The 24,038-nt window shown below is 46.3% G+C and overlaps 1 protein-coding gene across 2 annotated transcripts in view; it reads right to left on the reverse strand.

The window, feature by feature from the left end:
• Nucleotides 1–21,850, reverse strand: part of LOC147635730 (peroxisomal fatty acid beta-oxidation multifunctional protein MFP2-like) — a 192,019-nt gene extending 170,169 nt beyond the window's left edge. Inside the window, exons 1-2 of one of the 2 annotated variants that reach the window (XM_086803129.1) lie at nucleotides 21,817–21,850; nucleotides 21,683–21,732 (exon numbers count right to left, since the gene is read on the reverse strand). The gene's annotated coding sequence lies outside the window, so the exon portion shown is untranslated. The other variant, XM_086803128.1, reaches the window with a different exon arrangement.
• Between the last annotated feature and the right edge of the window lie 2,188 nt (nucleotides 21,851–24,038).

The raw sequence follows: 24,038 nt of genomic DNA on the forward strand, positions 1-24,038 counted from the left end.
TGGGAGAAATCCCAGAAAAATATACAAACAAGGGGTGGCCAGCCCACAATCAAGGGCCATGAAAAGGGACCAAAAGGGACACCAAATAGGAACAAAAACTGGGGATGAATGTGCTAACACCCCCTCTCAGCACCAGCACCAGCACCAGCACCAGCACCAGATGCTGAACATACTCCAAGAAGCGGAAGATGAGGAGCCAAGGAAGTCTCAGAAACCGGCTTGGTGAACAAATTTGTTGCATTCTCCGCTGAAGGACAATACTCCAAATGCAAATCTCCAGCAAGAACCCGTTCACGAACATAGTGATACTGTATCTCAATGTGTTTCGCATACGTGTAACTCTAATTGTCACACCAAAGAAGAGTAGATCCAGTAGGAGAACAGCCAAGCTCCTCCAATAATCTCCGCAACCAAATCGCCTCACATGCAGCATAACAAACCGCACGATACTCCACCTCTGTAGAGGAAAGCGCCACAGTAGGCTACTTTTCACTGCTCCATGAAATGGCTCCAGACCAAAGTGAAAAAACACAACTGGTGGTCGAACGCCGAGTATCTAGATCTCCAGCCCAATCTGAATCAGACCATCCAAGAAGAGTGCATCCTTGGCCATAGAAGATGCCAAAGTCCAGAGTGCCACGCAGGTACCGAAGAACTCTAAGAGCACACCGCCAACACTACTGACGAGGTTTGGATGAGAAAGAACTCAATAAGCTGACTGCGAAACACGTGTCTAATCGGGAGTAGGTCAACCAAACCAAACAACCAACGAGAACCCGATATTGTCCCTGATCAATCCCTCGAGAAGCATCAAGAAGAGAAAGCTTCTCACTAGTATCCATAAGAGAAGATATTGGTTTGCATCCAGTCATCTGAAATCTGTCAAGTATCTCCCGTGTGTACTTCTGCTGAGAGAAGAAAATGCCCTTCGAGGTCTGCCAAATCTCAAAGCCAAGAAAATACTGCAAAAGGCCAAGATTCGTCATCTCAAACTCTGTCTCCAAAGCATCCATGACTGAATGGATCCTCACAACATAAGAACCGGTAAAGATGAGGTCATCAACATAGACCACAATGATAACAATCAACCCCCTCTCATGGAGGATATAAAGGTTCAAATCTGCATGAGAACAGCGTAGGCCGAGCTTCTAAAAGAACTCATCAATCCGCTCGTACCAAGCCCGCAGAGCCTGCTTCAGACCATATAAAGCTTTCTCGAGCCGGTACACCTGATCCTTGAAAGAGTGCACAGAGCGGAAGCAGAGTGGCACTAGAATGTGCTGAACAGAGAGTGCAAGAGAGAGAGAGATATGGAGCAAACTATGCTCTGAATATACTGAAGCAAAACAGTCCCAAGCAATAGACACAGATAGTCTCATAAGTGAGGGAGCAAAATATGTACAAGACTGAATGAAACAAGAGAGGCCAGCACCCACTATTTATAGTGAGGGAACGCTAGCCGACTAGAGATGATAAACAGGCCGACTGGAGCTGATGGACATGGCCGACTAGTAAATGCCAGAAAGGCTGGGAAAAATCCCAGAAAAATAGTAAAAAAGGGGTGGCCAGCCCACAAGCAAGGGCCATGCAAAAGGGGACCAAATGGGCACCATAAAAGAGCAGAATCTGGGGATGAATGTGCTAACACCCCCTCTCAGCAAAAGATGCTGAACAAACTCCGAGAATCCGAAGATGAGGAGCCAAGGAAGCCTGAGAAACCGGCTTGGTGAACAAATCTACAGCATTCTCCGCAGAAGGACAATACTCCAAACGCAAATCTCTAGCAAGAACCCGTTCACGAACATAGTGATACTGAATCTCAATGTGTTTCATGCGAGCATGAAACACAAGGTTCTTGGCGATGATGCAACTCTGATTGTCACACAAAGAAGAGTAGATCCGGTGGGAGGACAACCGAGCTCCTCCAATAATCTCCGCAACCATATCGCCTCACATGCAGCATAACAAACTGCACGGTACTCCGCCTCGGTAGAGGAAAGCGCCACAGTAGGCTGCTTTTTACTGCTCCAAGAAATGGCTCCAGACCCAAGTGAAAAAACACAACCAATGGTGAGGGAACGCTAGCCGACTAGAGATGATAAACAGGCCGACTGGAGCTGATGGACATGGCCGACTAGTAAATGCCAGAAAGGCTGGGAAAAATCCCAGAAAAATAGTAAAAAAGGGGTGGCCAGCCCACAAGCAAGGGCCATGCAAAAGGGGACCAAATGGGCACCATAAAAGAGCAGAATCTGGGGATGAATGTGCTAACACCCCCTCTCAGCAAAAGATGCTGAACAAACTCCGAGAATCCGAAGATGAGGAGCCAAGGAAGCCTGAGAAACCGGCTTGGTGAACAAATCTACAGCATTCTCCGCAGAAGGACAATACTCCAAACGCAAATCTCTAGCAAGAACCCGTTCACGAACATAGTGATACTGAATCTCAATGTGTTTCATGCGAGCATGAAACACAAGGTTCTTGGCGATGATGCAACTCTGATTGTCACACCAAAGAAGAGTAGATCCGGTGGGAGGACAACCGAGCTCCTCCAATAATCTCCGCAACCATATCGCCTCACATGCAGCATAACAAACTGCACGGTACTCCGCCTCGGTAGAGGAAAGCGCCACAGTAGGCTGCTTTTTACTGCTCCAAGAAATGGCTCCAGACCCAAGTGAAAAAACACAACCAATGGTCGAACGCCGTGTATCTCGATCTCCAACCCAGTCTGAGTTAGACCATCCAACAAGAGTGCGTCCTTGGCCATAAAAGATGCCAAAATCCAGAGTGCCACGCAAGTACCAAAGAACTCTGAGAGCACACCGCCAATGCTGCTGACGGGATTTGGATGAGAAGGAACTCATAAACTGACTACAAAGCATATGTCCAATCGGGAGTAGGTTAACCATACCAAACAACCGACGAGAACCCGATATTGTCCATGATCAGTCCCTGGAGAAGCATCAAGTGAAGAAAGCTTCTCACCAATATCCATAGGAGAAGATACTGGTTTGCACCTAGTCATCTAAAATCTGTCGAGAATCTCTCGAGTGAGAAGAAAATGCCCTTCGAGGTCTGCCAAATCTCAAAGCCAAGAAAGTAATGCAAGAGGCCAAGATCCGTCATCCCAAACTCTGTCTCCAAAGCATCCATAACAGAACGGATCTGCACAGAATAAGAACCTGTAAAGATGAGGTCATCAACATAGACCACAATGATAACAATCAACCCCCTCTCAAGGAGGATATAAAGGTTCGAATCTGCATGAGAACGGTGCAAGCCGAGTTTCTGAAAGAACTCATCAATCCACTGGTACCAAGCCCGCGGAGCCTACTTTAGACCATATAAAGCCTTCTTCAGCCGGTACACATGATCCTGTTTGCCCAGAACAACAAATCCTGGCAATTGATCAATATAAACCTCCTATGTAAGCTCTCCATTCAGGAAAGCCGACTTGACGTCCATCTGGAAAACGGGCCATCTATGATGTCCTGCAAGTGCAAGAACGGTGCGAATGGTAGTCATCCGGGCCGTCAAGGCGAAGGTCTCATCGAAGTCGACACCAAGGCGCTGAGCATAACCCTTGGCAACCAACCTCACCTTGTGCTTGTCCAAGCTGCCATCAGCTCGGAACTTTGATTTGAAAATCCAACGCACACCAATCACCTTATGCTGCAGAGGCCGAGGCACCAAAATCCAAGTGCCATTCCATTACCAGCTCTGCCTGCATGGCATGACACCAAGGCTAGAGCCTCGTCTACAGAAGTGGGATCAGAAGGACCATTAATAATTGTAGACATAAGAGTATAATTAACAAACATGTTGCCCTCATGAATTTGTTTCACCGTAACTTTGGAAGAACACCGAAGAGAACCAGGCGGAGGAGCAAAAGGAAGCTCACGTAACCCAGAGTCACGAACTGTCTGATAATACCAACCAGGTACAGATCTGCTCGAACTTGCCGGAGGAGGAGCAGGGTCATCATCATCTGACTAAGTATCCTCAGCTGGAGGTGTTACAGAAACAGCGAGAGCAGGAGGAGAAGGAGAAGGAGGTGCAGGAAGAAGAAGCTCACCACCACCCTCTGAAGATGTAGGAGTCTCGTCGAACACCACATCACGGCTCACAACTACTTTACCGGCCTGAGGATCATAAAGACGATATGCCTTGGACACAGTGCTATATCCGAGAAAAATCATACGCTGAGACTGTGAGTCCAACTTGGAGCGATGCTCCTTAGGCACGTGAACATACGCCGTACACCCAAATATCCGGAAATGAACAACGGAGGGCTTCTCACCATGGAAAGCCTTATATGGAGTTTTGTCGGGAAGAGCAGCAGTAGGAGACCTATTCTAAATGTAGACAGCAGTGGAAGCTACCTCAGCCCAGAAACATCGAGGTAATGAAGAATGCTCAAGCATAGCACGGGCCATCTCCATAGGGCCATCTCCATAATGGTCCTATTCTTCCTCTCGGCAACTCCATTCTGTGATGGAGTATATGATGTAGTAAGCTGTCTCTGAATGCCATGTGTCTTGCAATATTGCTTAAACTCCTGGGATGTGAACTCACCCCCTCCATCGGTCCGGAGAGCCTTGACCGAGTGACCGGTCTCTTTTTCCACTTCAGCTTTCCAATCACAGAAGTGATGAAAAGTCTCATCCTTGGTCTTCAGAAAGAAAACCCAAGTATATCTGGTAAAATCATCCACCATCACGAGCATGTACAACGCCTTACTCAAAGACGCGGTACTCATAGGACCACATAGGTCTGCATGAATAAAAGCAAGTGATGTCGAAGATCTGTGTGTCGCCTCCTTCGGAAAGGCGGCTCGGATTGCTTTCCCTGTAAACAAGAGAAACAAGCAGAAGACGAAGCCTTGATGGTCGGTAATCCCTCAACCAACCCATCCTTCGAAGCTCACTAAAGAAGCTGATAGCTCAAATGGCCAAACCGAGCATGCCAAAGAGCAGAAGTAGCACCAGAAGAAAGCAGAGCGGTCAACTTGTAAAGACCACTATCTTGGACTCCCTGAGCCAAGATGCTAAAAGTCACCTTATCACGAATGGTAATCTCATAATGAGAAAAGATCACCTCCGCACCCTGAGCTGTAAGAGCACTCACTAACAAAAGGTTAAAAACCAAATCTGGAATATACAGAATGTCAGAGAAGTACCTCTTGTCCTCGTCAAAACGGAAGATGGGGATAGTGCCATGACCATGCACTGGCACAGAAGAAGAATCACCCAGAGTGATCTCGCCTGATCTGGCAGTGAAGTCCTCGAACCAATCTCGATGGGGTGTCATATGAGCAGTAGCACCGCTATCAACAATCCAAGACCGTGATTGAGAAGTCACAAGAGCAAGTATACGCCGAGTACCTACTAAGAGAAGAATGCCATCATCCTTCTTGGGTTGAGACACCGCCGTTGGGAGGAAGAGTTCTTTGTTGCTTCATCACGCTTCTTCTTGTGACATTGGGGTGACTTGTGACCCTTCTTGCCACAATAATGACATTCAATGTCCTTATTCTTTGAAGATTTGTTGTCTTTATCCTTGTCGGAATCCTTGGAGTTCTTGTCAGAACGCCCTTTTCCTTTCTTTTGTTGAGTCTTCCTTTTATCTCGTGCTGCCAAAGCCCCATTAGGGCCACCGAAGGTGCCAGTCCGCTCCTCAAAGCAAGACTCAATCTGCATAATGGAGGGAAGAACTTCCTCCCAAGTAACTGGAACAGGACAAGGAGAAGAAACCAGAGACTGAAAGTATGCATCAAACCTCTCTGGAAGTTTGGAGAGCAGCCGAATAGCCATATCCTCTGTGGAGATATCCTTGCCACAAACAGCAAGCTCGTCCCAGAGATCTTTCATCTTCGAGATGAAAGCAGATAAAGATGGAAACGCAAAAACTGATAAGTTCATAACTTGCTTTTCCAACGCCAAAATCCGACCCGGAGACTTAATCTCATAGAGATCTGCAAAAGCCTTCCAAACTTCATGTGCAGCATCTGTTGTACACACATGAGAGAGAACAGCATCCTGACAGTTCAACATCAGGAAGGAGAAAACGCGTCGATCATTCGGCTGCCAAATATCAATCTGTGCCTGAGTCGCACCACTAGAAGCAAGGGTGGGAGGGGTGGCATTGGCTGGTGTAACAAGCCAATCCCAAAGATCCACGCCAAGCAAGGCCGATTTCACCTTCACCTTCCATAGGGTGTAGTTGGAACCATCCAACTTGGCAAACTCAGCAAACATATGAAGAGAAGTCGGTGCAGCCATCACAAAAGCTTGGGCTCAATCTGAAAAAAAAATGCACAAACTCTGAAGAAGAAGTGTCCTCCATAGGTACCAAGAGTGCCACCAAAGCCTGCAACACCACAAGCCCCCTCTACAAAGGGAAAGGGCCACTGGAGAGGAAAACGCAGCAAAGAAAGGTTGCTGTCCTGTAGAAAACAGGCCGCCTATTGTCCAATCTCCAAGTGGGAAAGAAAACGCTGGTCAACAAGTACCTGATGGCTGAGTTGTTGAAGCCAATCTGAAGGAAAAAGCGACCAGCAGGGTGCTGTCCAGAAAATGCAGCAGCAAAGGCTATGGATCTGGAAGAAAAATGCAGAGGAGAAGGTGCTGAAAACAGGGCTGAATCTGGGGCAGCAGAGAGGTTGCTAAACCAGGAGCGATGATACCATGAAAGAGTGCACATAGCGGAAGCAGAGTGGCACTAGAATGTGCTGAACAGAGAGTGCAAGAGAGAGAGAGATATGGAGCAAACTATGCTGAATATACTGAAGCAAAACAGTCCCAAGCAAGAGACACAGATAGTCTCATAAGTGAGGGAGCAAAATATGTACAAGACTGAATGAAACAAGAGAGGCCAGCACCCACTATTTATAGTGAGGGAATGATGGCCGACTGGAGATGATAAACAGGCCGACTGGAGCTGATGGACATGGCCGACTGGTAAATGCCATAAAGGCTGGGAAAAATCCCAGAAAAATAATAAAAAAGGGGTGGCGCCCACAAGCAAGGGCCATGCAAAAGGGGACCAAATGGGCACCATAAAAGAGCAGAATCCGGGGATGAATGTGCTAACAATCTTGTTTGCCTAGAACAACAAATCCCGACGGCTGTTCAACATAAACCTCCTGTGTAAGCTCTCCATTCAGGAAAGCCGACTTGACGTCCATCTGGAATACGGGCCATCTATGATGTCCTACAGCCCACAAGCAAGGGCCATGCAAAAGGGGACCAAATGGGCACCATAAAAGAGCAGAATCTGGGGATGAATGTGCTAACAATCCTGTTTGCCTAGAACAACAAATCCCGACAGCTGATCAACATAAACCTCCTATGTAAGCTCTCCATTCAGGAAAGCCGACTTGACGTCCATCTGGAATACGGGCCATCTATGATGTCCTACAAGAGCAAGAACAGTGCAAATGGTAGTCATCTGGGCTGTCAGAGTGAAGGCCTCATCGAAGTCGACTCTAGGGCGCCGAGCATAACCCTTGGCAACCAACCTCGCCTTGTGCTTGTCCAAGCTGCCATGAGCTCAGAACTTCAATTTGAAGATCCGACGCACACCAATCACCTTACGCTGAAGCAAGCTGCCTAGGCACCAAAATCCAAGTGCCATTCCGTTCAATAGCATCCAGCTCTGCCTGCATAGCACGACGACAAGGCTCATGTGAAAGAGCCTCGTCCACAGAAGTGGGATTAGAAGGACCATGAATGATAGAGGACATAAGAGCATAGTTAACAAACATGTTGCCCTCATGAATTTGTTTCCCTGAAACTCTGGAAGATCACCTGAGAGAACCAGGCGGAGGAGCGGAAGGAAGCTCACGTAACCCAGAATTACGAATTGTCTGAAAATACCATCCAGGTACAGATCTACTCGAACTCGTTGGATGAGGAGCAAAGTCATCATCGTTTGACTAAGAATCCACAGCTGGAGGTGTAACAGAAGCAGAGGGAGGAGGAGGAGGAGGCGGAAGAAGAAGAAGCTCACCACCCCCCTCTGAAGATGTAGGAGTTTCGTCGAACACCACATCACGGCTCACAACAACCTTGCCGGCCTGCTGATCATAAAGACGATATGCCTTGGACACAGTGCTGTATCCGAGAAAAGCCATGCATTGAGACTTCGAGTCCAACTTGCTCCTTAGGCACATGTGCATACGCCGAACAACCAAATACCCGGAAATGAACAACAGTGGGCTTCTCACCATGGAAAGCCTCATATGGAGTTTTATTTGGAAGGGCAGCAATAGGAGACCTATTCTGAATGTAGACAACAGTAGAAGCCACCTCAGCCCAGAAACGTCGAGGTAATGAAGAATGCTCAAGCATAGCACGGGCCATCTCCATAATGGCTCTATTCTTCCTCTCTGCAACTCCATTCTATGATGGAGTATATGTTGTAGTAAGCTGTCTCTGAATGCCATGAGCCTTGCAATATTGCTGAAACTCCTGGGATGTAAACTCACCCCTTCTGTCGGTCCTGAGAGCCTTGACCGAGGAACCGGTCTCTTTTTCCACCTCAACTCTCCAATCACAAAAGTGCTAAAAAGCCTCATCCTTGGACTTCAAAAAGAAGACCCCATCCACCATTACGAGCATGTACAACGCCTTACTCAAAGACATGAACAAGAGCAAGTGATGTCGAGGATCTATGTGTCGCCCTCCTTCGGAAAGGTGGCTCAGTGTTGCTTCCCTTGCATGAACAAGAGCAAGTGATGTCGAGGATCTGTGTGTCGCCCTCCTTCGAAAAGGTGGCTCAGTTTTGCTTCCCTTCTAAACAAGAGGAACAAACAGAAGATGGAGCCTTGATGGTCGGTAAACCCTCAACCAACCCATCCTTCAAAGCTCGCTGTAGAAGCTAATAGCTCAAATGGCCAAACTGAGCATGCCAAAGAGTTGAAGAAGAACCAGAAGAAAGCAAAGCAATCAACTTGTACAAACCACTATCTTGGACTCCCAGAGCCAAGATGCTACCAGTCTCCTTATCACGAATGGTAATCTCATAACGAGAGATCACCTACGCACCCTGAGCTGTAAGAGCACTCACTGACAAAAGGTTAAATGCCAAATCTGGAATGTACAGAACGTCAGAACGTCAGAGAAGTCCTCTTGTCCTCGGAGGAGCGGAAGATGGGGATGGCGCCATGTCCATGCACTAGCACGGAAGAAGAATCACCCAAAGAGATCTTGCATGTCCTGGCAATGAAGTCCTCGAACCAATCTCGATGGGGTGTCATGTGAGCAGTAGCACCACTATTGTTACGTGCATCCCGCACTTGGATGCCATGTAGACATATCTGTACAGAAGGTGCAAGACTTGGGGTGGAAAACTGGGAGCCCAATCCGGGACGAGTCAGCCAGGGTTCCACTCCAGTCGTCCGAGATCAAGTGTGCATTGTCCTACACATGAAGCAGTGCCAGTCCGCGCTGAGTCTACCTCTGGAATGATGTCACTAGTTCTGTGTATCTAGTATGACACCAGATGCCAAACCACTATGTAGACAGGTAGGATTTGCATGTAGGAATGGGGCCAGCCCATAGGGCTGCCCTAAGAACAGTTATGTCGGCATGGGGAGGTATAGAACCACCCCCAAAGGGCCAGGAGGGCCTTGGCTGTGCCCACCAGCCATGGGATGGGCTGGAAGGGCTGTAGGCCAGCCCTAGGGCCTCTGGACAGGCAGCCGACAGGGCATCCAGCCCTTAAAGGCCTATCGGCCAGGTGTGGGGCAGCCCACACAGGCTGCCCAGCAGCCAAGGTCAGATGCGCATGCTGGCCAGCCAGCCAGATGCGCATGGTTTTCAGCATTAAATGCTTTATTATGCAGTCGTGAGGCTTTTATTGGTCAGCCGCCTGGATTAAAACCAGCCGACCAGCCTCCAGTAGGGGCATAAATACCCATGTCATAATTCAGTCCTAGATATCTCATAATTCACAAGGTGCTGCAGCTACTCAAGGGCCAGGACAGCCAAGGGAGAAGCTAACACAAGGGTGAAGGTTTGAAGGTCAAGGGCAGAGATCTATCTCAGGCAAAACAGGTTCAGTCAGTCTTTTTATTTTCAGTTTTGCATCATTCTAATAAAAGCAAATACACCATTCGTGGTGGGGGCCCTACAGAGGGTATTCGGGACCCAATATTGTGTCCTCTTCTCCCTCTCCACTTACTAGAGTTGGGAGCCAGGCATCTTCTCGTTATTTATAACGGGATGCTACAGTGGCCGGGATCAGGAGGGCTGAGCGTTTTCTGTCTCCTCCTCCCTCTCCTTCCGAATCCCAAATTCCAGATCCTCCACACAGGGACCCTCTTGAAGGATCACGACCGCAGCCGAATTCGATGCTTGAGTTGCAGATTCGTGCATTGGAGATCCGACAACATGAAGACGAAGCCATGCGACGCGTGGAACATGAGCGATACCTTGCAGCTTTGGACGTAAGACTGACCCCAGCGGCTTTCCTCAAATTATTTTCCCAAGAAAATGAATTTCAGTAAGTATAATGGTAAACTCGACCCCACAACTCTTTATTCATGGTTGCATCAATTTGAAGCTTACTTTGCCGGAGTTAGAAAGAATGATACTGACAGGGTGATCTTAGCCAGTTGGTACTTGGAAGGTGAGGCCATTCCTTGGTGGACCCAGTGGGCTCATGCCCGCACCAGATTAGGTATGGCCGCTTATGCCACCTTCGAAGACGCACTCTCGCTTGCGCAGAGTGCTGAAATGAAGCACAATGGTAGCAAGCCCAAGACTTCCCAGCCGGATACTTCCAAGGTTACCACCTTGAGGGGGAAAGGCCAGAACCAGACGGGATCTTCCCCAGGACAGAGCACAGGAGCCTCTGGCTCCAAGAACTGAACCAATGCGCACAAGCTTACTCCAGACCAGAAAGCGGAGGTAGACAAGACTGGTGGCAAGTTGAGTGTTGAGGAGATTGCTAACAATACAAGGAGGAGGGTAGGTGTTTCTTTTGTCATACAAAAGGACACACTTCTCAGGAGTGTCCTAAGAAGACTACCGCTCTAAAGATCGCCGCCTCAACCTCCACAGCTTCCGTGGTGAGCCCAGCTCCCACACAGACCCGAGTGGCTGCCCCTAGTTCTTCAAATCCCAATGCTTCAGTTGGAGCAATCATTAGCCGAGAGCCTGAAGATAAGCAAAAGGACACCCATGACCAGGAGTATGAGCGCAACGAATTGCTCAAGACCTTTGGCTACATAGGTGGCCAGAGAGTCGTCTTGTTTGACGGCGGTAGCACGGAGGATGTGGTCACGGAACAGGCCGCTCGGCGTGCCCGTTTCGTCCTGACTTCAGTGGACAAGCAAGTTGAGGATTTTAGCACAGGCATAACAACGAGCGTCAAGTATGAAGCTCTAGGTGCTAAGTTAGTTATTCGGGGCATAGAGTTTGTGCGTGATTTTATGGTTGCCCCTCTTGTAGGAGCAGACATAATATTGGGCATTCAGTGATTTCACAAGTTCCTTCCTGATGTCAAGAGGGACAAGCACACTTTCCACATTAGTCGGAATGTGTCAAACGCCCCAGTGACCATTCAGTGTGAACTAGGAATTCCAAACTCTCCGCTCATAAGCCATTGGCAAGCTAAACGAGCAATCAGGAAAGGCGCACATTGTGCAATGATCTACATCGAGACTGCCCAGACGGTGGCCAGTGCTTCCGAGAAGTATTTGGCTCTCCATGAAAAGTTCCAGAAGCTTTTTCTTCGGGACAATCTCCCTCCCCAGCTCCCCTCGTCCAGACCGGAGGACCACGAGATCGATCTCCTCCCAGACTTGGAACCCCCGAGCAAATTTCCATATCGCCTTTCCAAGGCAATGGAATCAGAGTTGGACCGCCAACTCCAAGAATTGTTGCAATCTAGCTTCATTTGTCCCAGCGTGTCGCCATTTGCAGCACCGATCCTGTTTGTCAAAAAAAAAGATGGGTCTTCTCGTTTGTGTGTCAATTATCATGCACTCAATAAGCTGACTATCAAGAGTAGATTCTCAATGCCTCTAATAGATTATATTCTCGAGAGGTTGAATGGGACTAAGGTGTTCTCAAAATTCAATTTGAAGAGTGGGTACCACCAGGTGAGGTTCGTTGAGGGGGACATCCCCAAGACAACCTTCCGTACAGAACGGGCCCACTATGAATTTGTGGTCATGCCTTTTGGCTTGACAAATGCCATAGCCACATTCAACCGCATGATGATGCGGGTGTTCCAGGAATTGATTGGAAAGTGTGTGTTTATATTTCTGGCCGACATACTAGTTTTTTCAGCTATGGTTGAGCAGCATGACATTGATGTGGAGAAAGTCCTGAAGTTGCTGGAAAGCAACGAGCTCTATGTCAATGAGAAGAAGTCGGAATTTTATTTGTTCGAGGTTCATTACCTTGGATATATAATTAGTGCAGAAGGCATTCGACTTGATCCGGCTAAGGTGGCCAAGATTGTCAATTGGGAATTACCTCAGACTACTTATGACATCAGATCCTTTGTGGGTATATGCCAGGCATACTCCACCCACATAGACAAGTTTTCTGACCTCTCGGCGGATCTCACCGATCTGCTAAAGGGTGTCAAGACAAGAAGGCAACGGATTCGAATGACTCCACGAGCGTTGGAGGCATTCAAAAACCTCAAGGCAGCTTTGTCAGAGACGCCTTGTCTATCACTTGCCTCGTGGGACGAGCCATTCCAGGTGATCACCGATGCGAGTAGCATCGCAATTGGAGGTGTCTTACAACAGAATGGTCATCTAGTAGCTTACATGCATAGTCACAGGAAACGACAGTTTCAATCCCTAGAAACGCGTTTCTCCATTTCAAGACCCCATCCATTTCCATGGCCGTTTCTCGTTTCCCAAGTGAGATTGCCACAAGAAACGACCGTTTCCACCCCTAAAAATTCATTTCCCCATCTCCATTCCTCTAATGTTTTCGTTCCCGTTACGTGACTATGCTTACATGTCTCGTAAGTTACTGCCCACAGAAAAGAATAACTCAGTTTACGATCAAGAACTCCTCGCAGTTATACAGGCCTTGAAACATTGGAAACATTTTCTTTATGGCCGTGACTTTGAGGTTCGCACTAACCATCAGACATTACGCTGGATTCAGACAATGCCAAGTGCACAGTGGAGTGACCAACAGCACCGTTGGAGCCAAATATTCCAACAATTTGGTGGTATGATTAAGTACCTTCCAGGAAAGGCCAATCCAGTGGCTGATGCTTTGAGCAGGCAGGGACAAGTAACTTTGATTCAGACCACTAGACTCGACCTTGTTGGTACGGGACTAGACGACATGAAGCACACGTATGCAGATTTTCGAGGAATTCGGTACACACTAGGAACAGGCATTGGATGCCACAGGACCATTCCACCTTTTGATACGCGATGGTTGGCTTTTTTACAAAGGCCGACTGTGTGTCATGAAGTCGTTCAGGGCAACTCTTCTCCATGACGCCCATGACGCCATTACTGGTGGTCATAGGGGCATGAATTCGACTTTGGAAAAGTTGGAACAACAATATTATTGGCCAAAGATGATGCGAGATGTGTTTTTATATATACAACACTATGATATTTGTCAAAAGGTGAAAGCTCCTTGTGGGAAGAAGATAGGGTTGTTACAACCCTTGCCAATTCGTAAGGGACCTTTCCAAGATATATCGACGAATTTTGTCATGAATTTGCCTCCCAGTCCGGGTAAGCGTGATACTCAGTGCTTGACTATAGTTGATAGATTTAGCAAATTTGTTATGCTTATTCCATGCAGGGCCAATGTGACCGCCGAAGATGTTGCCCATTTGTTCATTCGGCATTGGTACCCGATTGGTGGGATCCCTAGGACCATAGTGTCAGATCGAGATGCCAAGTTTACCAATCATTTTTGGAAGGCATTGTGAAATTTCTCCAATGCATTTCACCCACAGACAGACGGCCCAACAGAAATCTACAACCAATTGACCTTTGATGTGCTAAAGTGTTATGTCCAACGATCAGCAACGTAAGTGGGGATTATATTTGCCTTTAGCTCAAGCTATTTTAAATGATTCTTTTTCTTCAGCTATTGGCAGGACTCCATATGAGGCAGCGTTTGGAAGACCATTCCAGTCGCTATTGACCAGAACCTCGTCTTCAGTACCTGAAGGGAACAGATTGATGGAGTCTTACCAGGAGATTTTGGAGTCAGTAAAAGACAGGGTGGCTAAAGCGTAGGAGGCCTATACTCCACAGGCCAACAAAGACCGAAGGGATATGAGGTTTTCGAAAGGTGATTGGGTGTATATTCAGATTATGAAGCAAAGGTTGAAACAGGTGGGCAAGTGATGCCCAAAGTTGTCATTCAGGAGCTTCAAACCTTTTCCTATCCACAGAAAGATTAACGAGGTTTCAATGAAGTTGAAGCTACCTCAGGGTTGGACTATGCACGATGTGTTACACGGCAGTTGGTTAAAACCATATTGTCATGTGCAAGTTTGCCCATGGACATATCCAGAAGCTAATCCAGAAGGAGCAGCCAAAAAAGATGACTAGAAACTAGAATTTAGGAGCATGAGGTGCAATAGTTGCTAGGGTTGGACTTGGAACAAGACTTGGAAGACTTTGAAGGACCTGTCGGCTGTCAGCTGCAAGAAGCTGTCAGCTGCATGGTACAGGTCATGGATGCGTTTTATGGAGAAAACTACCAGTCGGCTGGCCGACCAGCAGTCGGTCAGCTCTTCCATTGTTCAAGAGGCCTATAAATAGGCAGTAGTACTCAAGGATAGATCATTCACTCCCCCTTTGGGTGTGGGTCTAGACTAAGAGTTTTTTGGGTGTTTTCCACCTTTTATGAAGGCAACCTATGGCTATAGATTAGGGGTATCTTTTTGTACCATATGAATATACTGAAATTCCAGCTCTCTCTCTCTCTCTCTCTCTCTCTCTCTCTCTCTCTCTCTCTCTCTCCCTTCTATATGAGTTAGAGTGGTTTTGGAGACCGGGCCGGGTTTTCGAAGAAAAAGGGTTGCCAGAGATGGATGGATGACACAGGGACTTCGGGAATAGAATGGGATGATGACAGTCATCCAAGAACAGGTTGGAATCCCGTCATCAAGTTTAGTAGAGGGGGATGTCATGTGCAAGTTTGCCCATGGACATATCCAAAAGCTAATCCAGAAGGAGCAGCCAGAAAAGATGACTAGAAACCAGAATTTCGGAGCATGAGGTGCAGTAGTGGCCAGGGTTGGACTTGGAACAAGACTTGGAAAACTTTGAAGGACCTGTCGGCTGCAAGAAGCTGTCAGCTGCATGGTACAGGTCATGGATGCGTTTTATGGAGAAAACTGCCAGTCGGCTGGCCGACCAGCAGTCGGCCAGCTCTTCCATTGTTCAAGAGGCCTATAAATAGGCAATAGTACTCAAGGATAGATCATTCACTCCCCCTTTGGGTGTGGGTCTAGACTAGGAGTTTTTTGGGTGTTTTCCACCTTTTATGAAGGTAGCCTATGGCTGTAGATCAGGGGTACCTTTTTGTACCATATGAATATACTGGAATTCCAGCTCTCTCTCTCTCTCTCTCTCTCTCTCTCTCTCTCTCTCTCTCTCTCTCTCTCTCTCTCCCCCTTCTATCTACGTTTTTGCATCAACATGTTCTAGATGGTGTTTAGGGCTGAAAGAAGACTCTCAAAGCTTCCGCGTGTTACACATATGCAGGTCCGATCCCTTCAGAAGTTAAAGACGAGACGGAACCAAATATCATTGATGAAGCTGAAGTTATGGCTCCAGAACAGATCCTTTTGCACCGCTTCAAGCATGGCTCAAGCCGAAGACAAAGACAGTTCCTCACAAAGTTTCAGGACCGAGGGACCCACGAAGCAATATGGCTTGACAAAGAGTTTTTCGAGGACTATCCGAGGTTATTGACGGATTATTTGGAGGCTATGCAGCTCCCATCAAGTTAAGTAGAAGGGGATGTCACGTGCATCCCGCACTTGGATACCACGTAGACATATCTGTACAGAAGGTGCAAGACCTAGGGTGGAAAACTGGTCCCATGTCAGCCCAGTCCGGGACGAGTCAGCCAGGGTTCCACTCCAGCCATCCAAGGTCAAGTGTGCATTGTCCTGCACATGATGCAGTGCCAGTCCGCGCTGTGAGTCTCCCTCTGGAATGATGTCAGTGGTTTTGTGTATCTGGTATGACACCGGATGCCAAACCACTATGTAGATAGGTAGGATTTGCATGTAGGAATGGGGCCAGCCCACCAAGAACAGTTATCTAGGCATGGGGGAGGTATAGAACCACCCCCGAAGGGCCAGGAGGGCCTTGGCTGTGCCCACCAGCCATGGGATGGGCTGGAAGGGCTGTAGGCCAGCCCTAGGGCCTCTGGACAAGCAGCCGACAGGCATCCAGCCCTTAAAGGCCTGTCAGCCAGGTGTGGGGCAGCCCACACAGGCTGCCCAGCAGCCAAGGTCAGATGCGCATGCTGGCCAGCCAGCCAGATCTGAATGCGCATGGTTTTCAGCATTAAATGCTTTATTATGCAGTCATGGGGCTTTTATTGGTCAGCCGCCTGGATTAAAACCAGCCGACCAGCCTCCAGTAGGGGTATAAATACCCATGGCATAATTCAGTCCTAGATATCTCATAGTTCACAAGCTGCTGCAGCTACTCAAGGGCCAGGACAGCCAAGGGAGAAGCTAACACAAGGGTGAAGGTTTGAAGGTCAAGGGCAAAGATCTATCTCAGTCAAAACAGATTCAATCAGTCTTCTATTTTCAGTTTTGCATCATTCTAATAAAAGCAAATACACCATTCGTGGTGGGGGCCCTATAGAGGGTATTCTAGACCCAATACTGTGTCCTCTTCTCCCTCTCTCTCTCTCTATTTTTCTCCACATCTACATTCAGTTTTGTGCATTAATTTCGTCGCGACAAGTGTGCTGATTTCTGAGCATTGAAGTTACCGATCTCCCCCAAAGCTTCCGCATGTTACAGCTATCCACAATCCATGACCACGACTGAGAAGTCACAAGAGCAAGTACACGACGAGTACCTACTAATAGAAGAATGCCATCATCCTTCTTGGTCTGAGTCGCCGCTGTAGAGGAAGAGTTCTTTGCTTCTTCATCCCACTTCTTCTTGTGACATTGGGGTGATTTATGACCCTTCTTGCCACAATAATGACATTCAATGTCCTTGTTTTTAGAAGATCTGCTTTTGTCTTTGTCTTTATCCTTGGAGTTCTTGTCAGAACCCCTTTCCCTTTCTTCTGTTGATTCTTCCCTTTATCTCGTGCAGCCAATGCTCTAGCAGAACCACCAAAGGTGCCAATCCGCTCCTCAAATCGAGACTCAATTTGCATAATGGAGGGGAGAACTTCCTCCCAAAAGTAATTGGAACAGGAGATTTGGAGAAGAAACAAGAGACTGAAAATAAGCATCAAACCTCTCTGGAAGCTTGGAGAGAAGTCGAATAACCATATCCTCTGTAGAGATATCCTTGCCACAAACAACAAGCTCGTCCCAGAGATCTTTCATCTTAGAGATGAAAGGAGATAAAGATGGAAAGGCAGAAACTAACGAGTTCATAAGATGCTTTTCCAAAGCCAAAACCCGTCCCAGAGACTTAATCTCGTAAAGGTTTGCAAATGCCTTCCAAACTTCATGTGCATCGTCTGCCGTACGCACATGAGAGAGAACAGAATCCTGACAATTCAACATCAGAAAGGAGAAAACACAACGATCATTTGCCTGCCAAATATCAATTTGTGGCTGAGTCACACCACCGGAAGCAAGTGGGAGGGGTGGCATTGGCAAGTGTAACAAGCTAATCCTAGAGATCCACGCCACGCAAGGCTCATATCACCTTCACCTTCCACAAAGTGTAGTTGGAGCCATCCAACTTTGCAGACTTAGAGAACATATAAAGTGTAGTCGGGGCAGCTATCACAAGAGCCTGGGCTCAATCTCAGAAATAAATACACAATATCGGAAGGAGTGTCCACCACAAGTACCAAGGTTGCCACCAAAGCCAGAATCACCACAAGACTCCCTCTGCAATAGGGAATGTCCACTGGAGAGAAAAATGCAGCCAAAAAAGGGGCTGCATTTTTGAAAATACAGGCCGACTAGTTCCACACTCCTAGTAGAGAAAAAACGCTGATGAAAAAAGTACCTTCAGGCTGAAAGTGATGAAGCCCAAGTGAAGGGAAAGGGATCAGCAACAACTATCCAGAAAACGCAGCAACCAGAGAGCTACAAATCTGAGAAAAACGCAGAGGTGAAGGGACTGTAGATAGAGCAAAATCTGGGGCAGCAAAGACAACGTTGAACCGGGAGCGATGATACCATGAATGAGTGCACAGAGCGGAAGCAAACAAGCACTAGTGTGCTGAGCAGAGAGTGCAAGAGAGAGAGAGAGAGAGAGAGAGAGAGAGAGAGAGAGAGAGAGAGAGAGAGAGATGGAGCAACTATGCTAAATATACTGAAATGATACAGTCCCAAACAAGAGACAGGATAAGTCTCATAAGTGAGGGAGCAAAAGAAAAGACTAGACTATATGAAAAGTGAGAGACCAACCCACCTATTTATAGGTAAGAGAGGCTCGCCAACTAGACAAGACCACCTTGCCGACTGGACAAGGTGAAGCTGGCCGACTGGGAAAAATGCACCCGACATGGGAAAAATCCCAAAAAAATATACAAACAAGGGGTGGTCAACCCACAATCAAGGGCCATGAAAAGGGACCAAAAGGGACACCAAATAGGAGCAAAAACTGGGAATGAATGTGCTAACAACTAGTGGAGTGGATTTTGCTACGATTGCCTCCAAGAGTTGGAGACACTCCATGAGAAACTGGTTTTGTGCTCAGAGTAGAGCTATGGTATCTGTTGTTGGTGAAAGAGCATGGTCTCCTTGGAGACGTCTTCCTACTGATGTGTACTCCTCTCTGTAGACATTTTACTGAAGTCGCTGGTTGTGCCGGAGCGAAGTATGACCATCCAAGGATACTCATGCTAGGATGCGGTGTGTGTGGACAAGCTGAATCTGATACCAATGTAACAAGCAGCAGAATTATACGTAGATGTAGAATCCTGTCATCATACAAAGTCTCACACCCTTATTGGGTCCCTAATTACCCACTGAAGGGCCCCCTCCTATTGCTAGAAGTATTTGCTTTTATTACTTTGAAGAGAATGACTGTATGACTGACTTGGGACTGTAGATAAGCCAAACACAAGACCTTCGGAAGACGAAGAGTTGGGCTGAACTGTACACAGCTATAGAAGCACCAATGATGTCCAATCTCGAGGCCAATGCACTCTTCCAAGGGACTATAGGAAGGCTGCAAACTATGGCTAAGAGATAGGCTGTTTTGGGACTATTCGAGGCTGTGAATATGCAATATGAATGAATGTATATGCTACGTTTACCTTCACCCTGATGGCTAGAGCAAACCATGAAGTGAATGAATGTTGAAATCTGTTGTAGGTTGAGAAACGCAAGGGACTAATGCGCTTTCCTTCCTTGGCTGATTGTGGTAATGCGTTTTATGTTGTGGTATGCTTCTATGCTCCAAGCGATGATGCTCCCAGAGGCTGAGGGATAAATCACTTTTGCTTGAATGATGAGATGCAAGATGAGATGCATACGATGGTATTTATATGATCATGGGCTGACGGTCGGCTGGCTACAGAGCTGGCCGACTGTAGCATTAAATGCTACACGACTTGCTCATGATAAAAATGTTGAAATAATATGATAAAAATACTAAAATAATGCTAATAAATATGGTAAAAATGTTGAATAATGCTAAATAATATTCTAAGGTTTCTGCAATGGTCTATATGCATATGGGATGAATGCTATGCAAGTGTAGACCGTGATCTGATGCAAATTTTAAGGCTTCTATTGACTGTACATGCATGAATGATTCTCTCGAAGTGGGTTAAGGGACTTGACTGACTGACTGACACTCTAAGATTGAGGAGTGACCTGCGTAACACTGATGATGAGCCATCTTGTCACCATGCACTACAGTGCAGAGTGCATGTGACAATTTATATGTTGCCCAATCAAGAATTAGCTTGGGATTAACATGTCCATGTGCACACACATGACATCCCCTTCTACTAAACTTGATGACGGGATTCCAACCTTTGATCTTGGATCGTTGTCATCATCGCATGTCTCCACATATGGTCTCCCATACCTGTCATGCTTTCCTTCCTGGCAACCTTTTCATTGAAAACCTTGCCTTAGGTCTCTAAATCCACTCCAAATTTGATGTAGAGATCTGTGCATCTATTCCACTTTGCGTTTGCCTCGCCGGCGGTGTTTGAGGCAAATAGCCGCCTTGCCGGCGATTGAGGCAAATGATCTATTCCCCTTGCCTGCTTGCCTTGTGCCTAAACACCAACATGAATCCTTCTTCTTGAAAAACTAATCCCAACATCCTTGGCTCCAGCCCTTGGATGTACTTCATCCCTTGGAGTGATCCATAAGAGCTTCTTGGGCAGCCCCAACTGGCTACCAACTCTCATGAAACCCTCCCCTTGGGTTTGCTTGACACCAACCAACTTCTGGGGAGTCTTGACACATGCTAAGTTTCTATCCTTGGACCTGTGCACTTCTTCTGGGACAACAACGGCACTTAGCATAGTTGAGCCTAATACAGCAGATACAATGTTGCATGGTTACCACACCACCAGAAGATCAAGACAGGCATGATGGTTTCATCCATACATGATGCAGTAAGGGTGCGTGGGACATGGGCAGCAACACTCCCTCAAAATCAGCCTGAAGCTCTGATACCAATGTTACATGTGCGACAGCTCTGTGTCTTCTTTCAGTCCTAAATACTGCTTAGGAACTCTGTGTCTTCTTTCAGTCCTAAATACTGCTTAGGAACTCTTCATGCAAGAACAATGTTGCATGCGCGGAAGCCTTTGCTATACTAATCCACGGCAATAAGTCTGATTAAGAACAAGATGCTCAACAAACATGATTAAGACAGAGAAGAGAGCTGTAAGCACCATGTTTTAAGAAATAAATGAGAATCAAAAGTCACATGATCATGCCAAGGTCGATTGGGCCAGGCCAAACCTACATACTTGCTGTGCCATATATGGCCTTTAAATAGGCCAATGGTGCCCCTCTACCTCGCAACATCAAATCTGCCAAGGCTGCCTGAATGTGGCCACTTCCCAAAAAAACTCCCCCCATGCTCTCAAACTTGAGCTTCTTTCTTGCCATCTATGCTGGCTCAGAAGGTAGACGGCCCCGTCTAGCAGAAGGTAGACGGCCCCATCTAGCATGGATTCGGTCCTAAACCCTCCTCCTCTCTTAGCCCTTCTGATGCCCTTATGATGAGCATGTTATTCTGCATTCATGATGCTCGTGCCCTTGACATCAACTTTGCACAATGAGCATGAAAACCCTCTCATCCTCTTGGTCACATGCCTGGACGACCAAAGCAGTGCTTACACTGAACTTGAGGATTTAGATCACACTTTATTAATATTAATCACTTCAACAAGACCATCAAACCATGTGCTTAAAGATGATGCACTGCTACACAGTCAGCTCTTCTTTAGACATGTGTATGTTCTAGTTTAGTAAAGTAATCATACTAATTTTGTTCTAGCTTGTACGATGATGTTCTCACTAACCTGCCAAACCCAGGAAGTAGCTGCAGGATGGCTCACAAGCTTCCTTAGCCCTACAAAACGTCAACACGCATCAGCTTATACGTATATATGTGTATATATATCTCATAAGCAACGAAGCCTAGTCCCTTTTGCACCTTAATTATATAATTAGGCGAACAATCATTTATTTTATGAAAACGCAAGGCGACAAAAAGGAGCATCCCAACTTGGAAGGTTCTGAAAACCCCTCTCCCAAGATTTTACTAATTTGAAAGTATTTATAAGAAGGTGTTTCTCCAAGTCAGGGCTACAATGTAAGTATTTACTATTATTGAACAGTTTCAGTTAATATGCACCCAAAATCTTTTTATAAGATTTTACTAATTTGAAAGTATTTATAAGAAGGTGTTTCTCCAAGTCAGGGCTACAATATAAGTATATAAGTTTGCATGCAACTGGAAGGGCTTGTGAAAACTCTTCTAGATTTTACTAATTTGAAAGTATTTATAAGAAGGTGTTTCTCCAAGTCAGGGCTACAATATAAGTATTTACTATTATTGAACAGTTTCAGTTAATATGCACCCAAAATCTTTTTTTGAGAGGCATTAATTAATTTGCCTGTGGGACCTTAGAAATATCTACCACAGCCCAAGGAAAATCACTTAGGGAAATGCTTTTTAAAAAAATCTTATTGTATCTCCTTTATTTGGAAGTTTTTGACATGTGGGAGTTCGCCATGCTCTCTGTCGACTTTTAAAGGCATCGCAGTAGCAAGTTCCCCTCTCTCTTGCCAGCGTAGCCAAATCCAACCCTTTTGCACTCCCTTTGCCTCTCTTTGCACTTGCATCAGATCGCACAGCAGCGCTTCTTGGTTGTCATCCCTATGATTCAGAGTGTGAGGGTGAGGGGGTGTTGAGGGTGATGATGAGGATGGTGAGAGAAGGTTGCTGAGAGCAGAGGGGAGGGAGAGGACAGTGCAAGTCAGGTGGGGGGCTCTCACAAGGAGGAGGCTGCAGAGCGAGGCGCAGGCTAGGGGGTGGTGGCGAAAGGTAGAACCTTAGGCATCTCTCGTATGTTTGATGCATTGAGGGAGGTGAGCGAGAGGACGGTGAGGAGGTTGGTGTCAATTGAGGGAGGTGGCGAGAGAATGGTGAGGGGTAAGGTTGATAGGGTGTTAATTAATGCCCGCGCATAGCGGGCATTAATTAATACGCCATCAACAAAAGGGTGAATATACACCGATATATATAATATTGATCCCAAAAAAAAAGGTGTTTCTCCCAAAACTTCTAAATTCTGAAAGTCAAGTTACCCCACTTGGTGGCCTTTCAAATTTTAAAGGTACGATAAATTCATCAACTTGCAACCCACCTTCTTTCTTTTTTCTTTTTTCTTTTTTCTTTTTTGAAATGAAACACCACACTACCTATTACTACGTGCCTCATGGTGTCGTCCAAGGATATTCGATCCCACAACCTCAGGGAGGCACTTGAACCCGTCTAGACTTGCAACCCACCTTTCAATTCATATGCTCCTTTTGTGGTTGTTAGTCCCATAGATTTTGCAAGCAAATTTTTAAACTGGCTGGAAATTGAAAGAACAACGCACACACGCATGCCATCACTTGCCTAGGGATTGGGATTCTCGAGTGATTACCTTATCACTACACTAACATGCGATCTCAAATTTTGAAGTCTCAACATAGCAATGTGGTCTCAATTTACTTTATTCATTTCCATCGTACTTTTAATGATGATGCTTCTTAGCAAGTAATCATTTACTATGACTTCCCTTTCAGTAACTATTTTATGGAAAATGAATATTTTTCCTTTCTAGATTCTACCAACCTCACAATTTTTTTTCTCTCACAATTTTTCAACAATGGTTTGCCCACCTTGCGTGGAAAAGGGGCCTTGGTATAATTGTCAATTATAGGGGTAGAGATTGCACATTTGGAATCTACTCAAAATTGAGACCTTTCCAATGCTATATAGCATGATAGGGGATTTTGATTACTCAAGAAGTCCCCAAATTGGTGCATTGGCATGTAACATATTATTGGAAAGGTCTTGATGAGTAGATTCCAAATGTGCAATCTCCACCAACTTTTGATTTGATTTACAAAAAATTCACCCCCATGAGCCCATTTTTCTAGAGAGAGGAGGTGTGGAAATCCTTAAGGGAAAAAATGAGAGTCCATATTTCGCCTAATGTATTTTTCATGAAGTGTGTGCTATATTTCGCCTAATGTATGTTTCATTGGCCTACCATTGGAAAAGGAAGGACTAGACAATGTGTGAAAATAAAAAATAATTTTATCCAAATGGTGAAAATCGTTCCATAAAATAGGAGGTATTTATTACTAATTCGAAGGTGT

Source organism: Cibotium barometz, chromosome 9 (genome assembly GCF_041138505.1).
Source record: "Cibotium barometz isolate CiBa-2024 chromosome 9, ASM4113850v1, whole genome shotgun sequence".
Taxonomy (NCBI): Eukaryota; Viridiplantae; Streptophyta; class Polypodiopsida; order Cyatheales; family Cibotiaceae; genus Cibotium; species Cibotium barometz.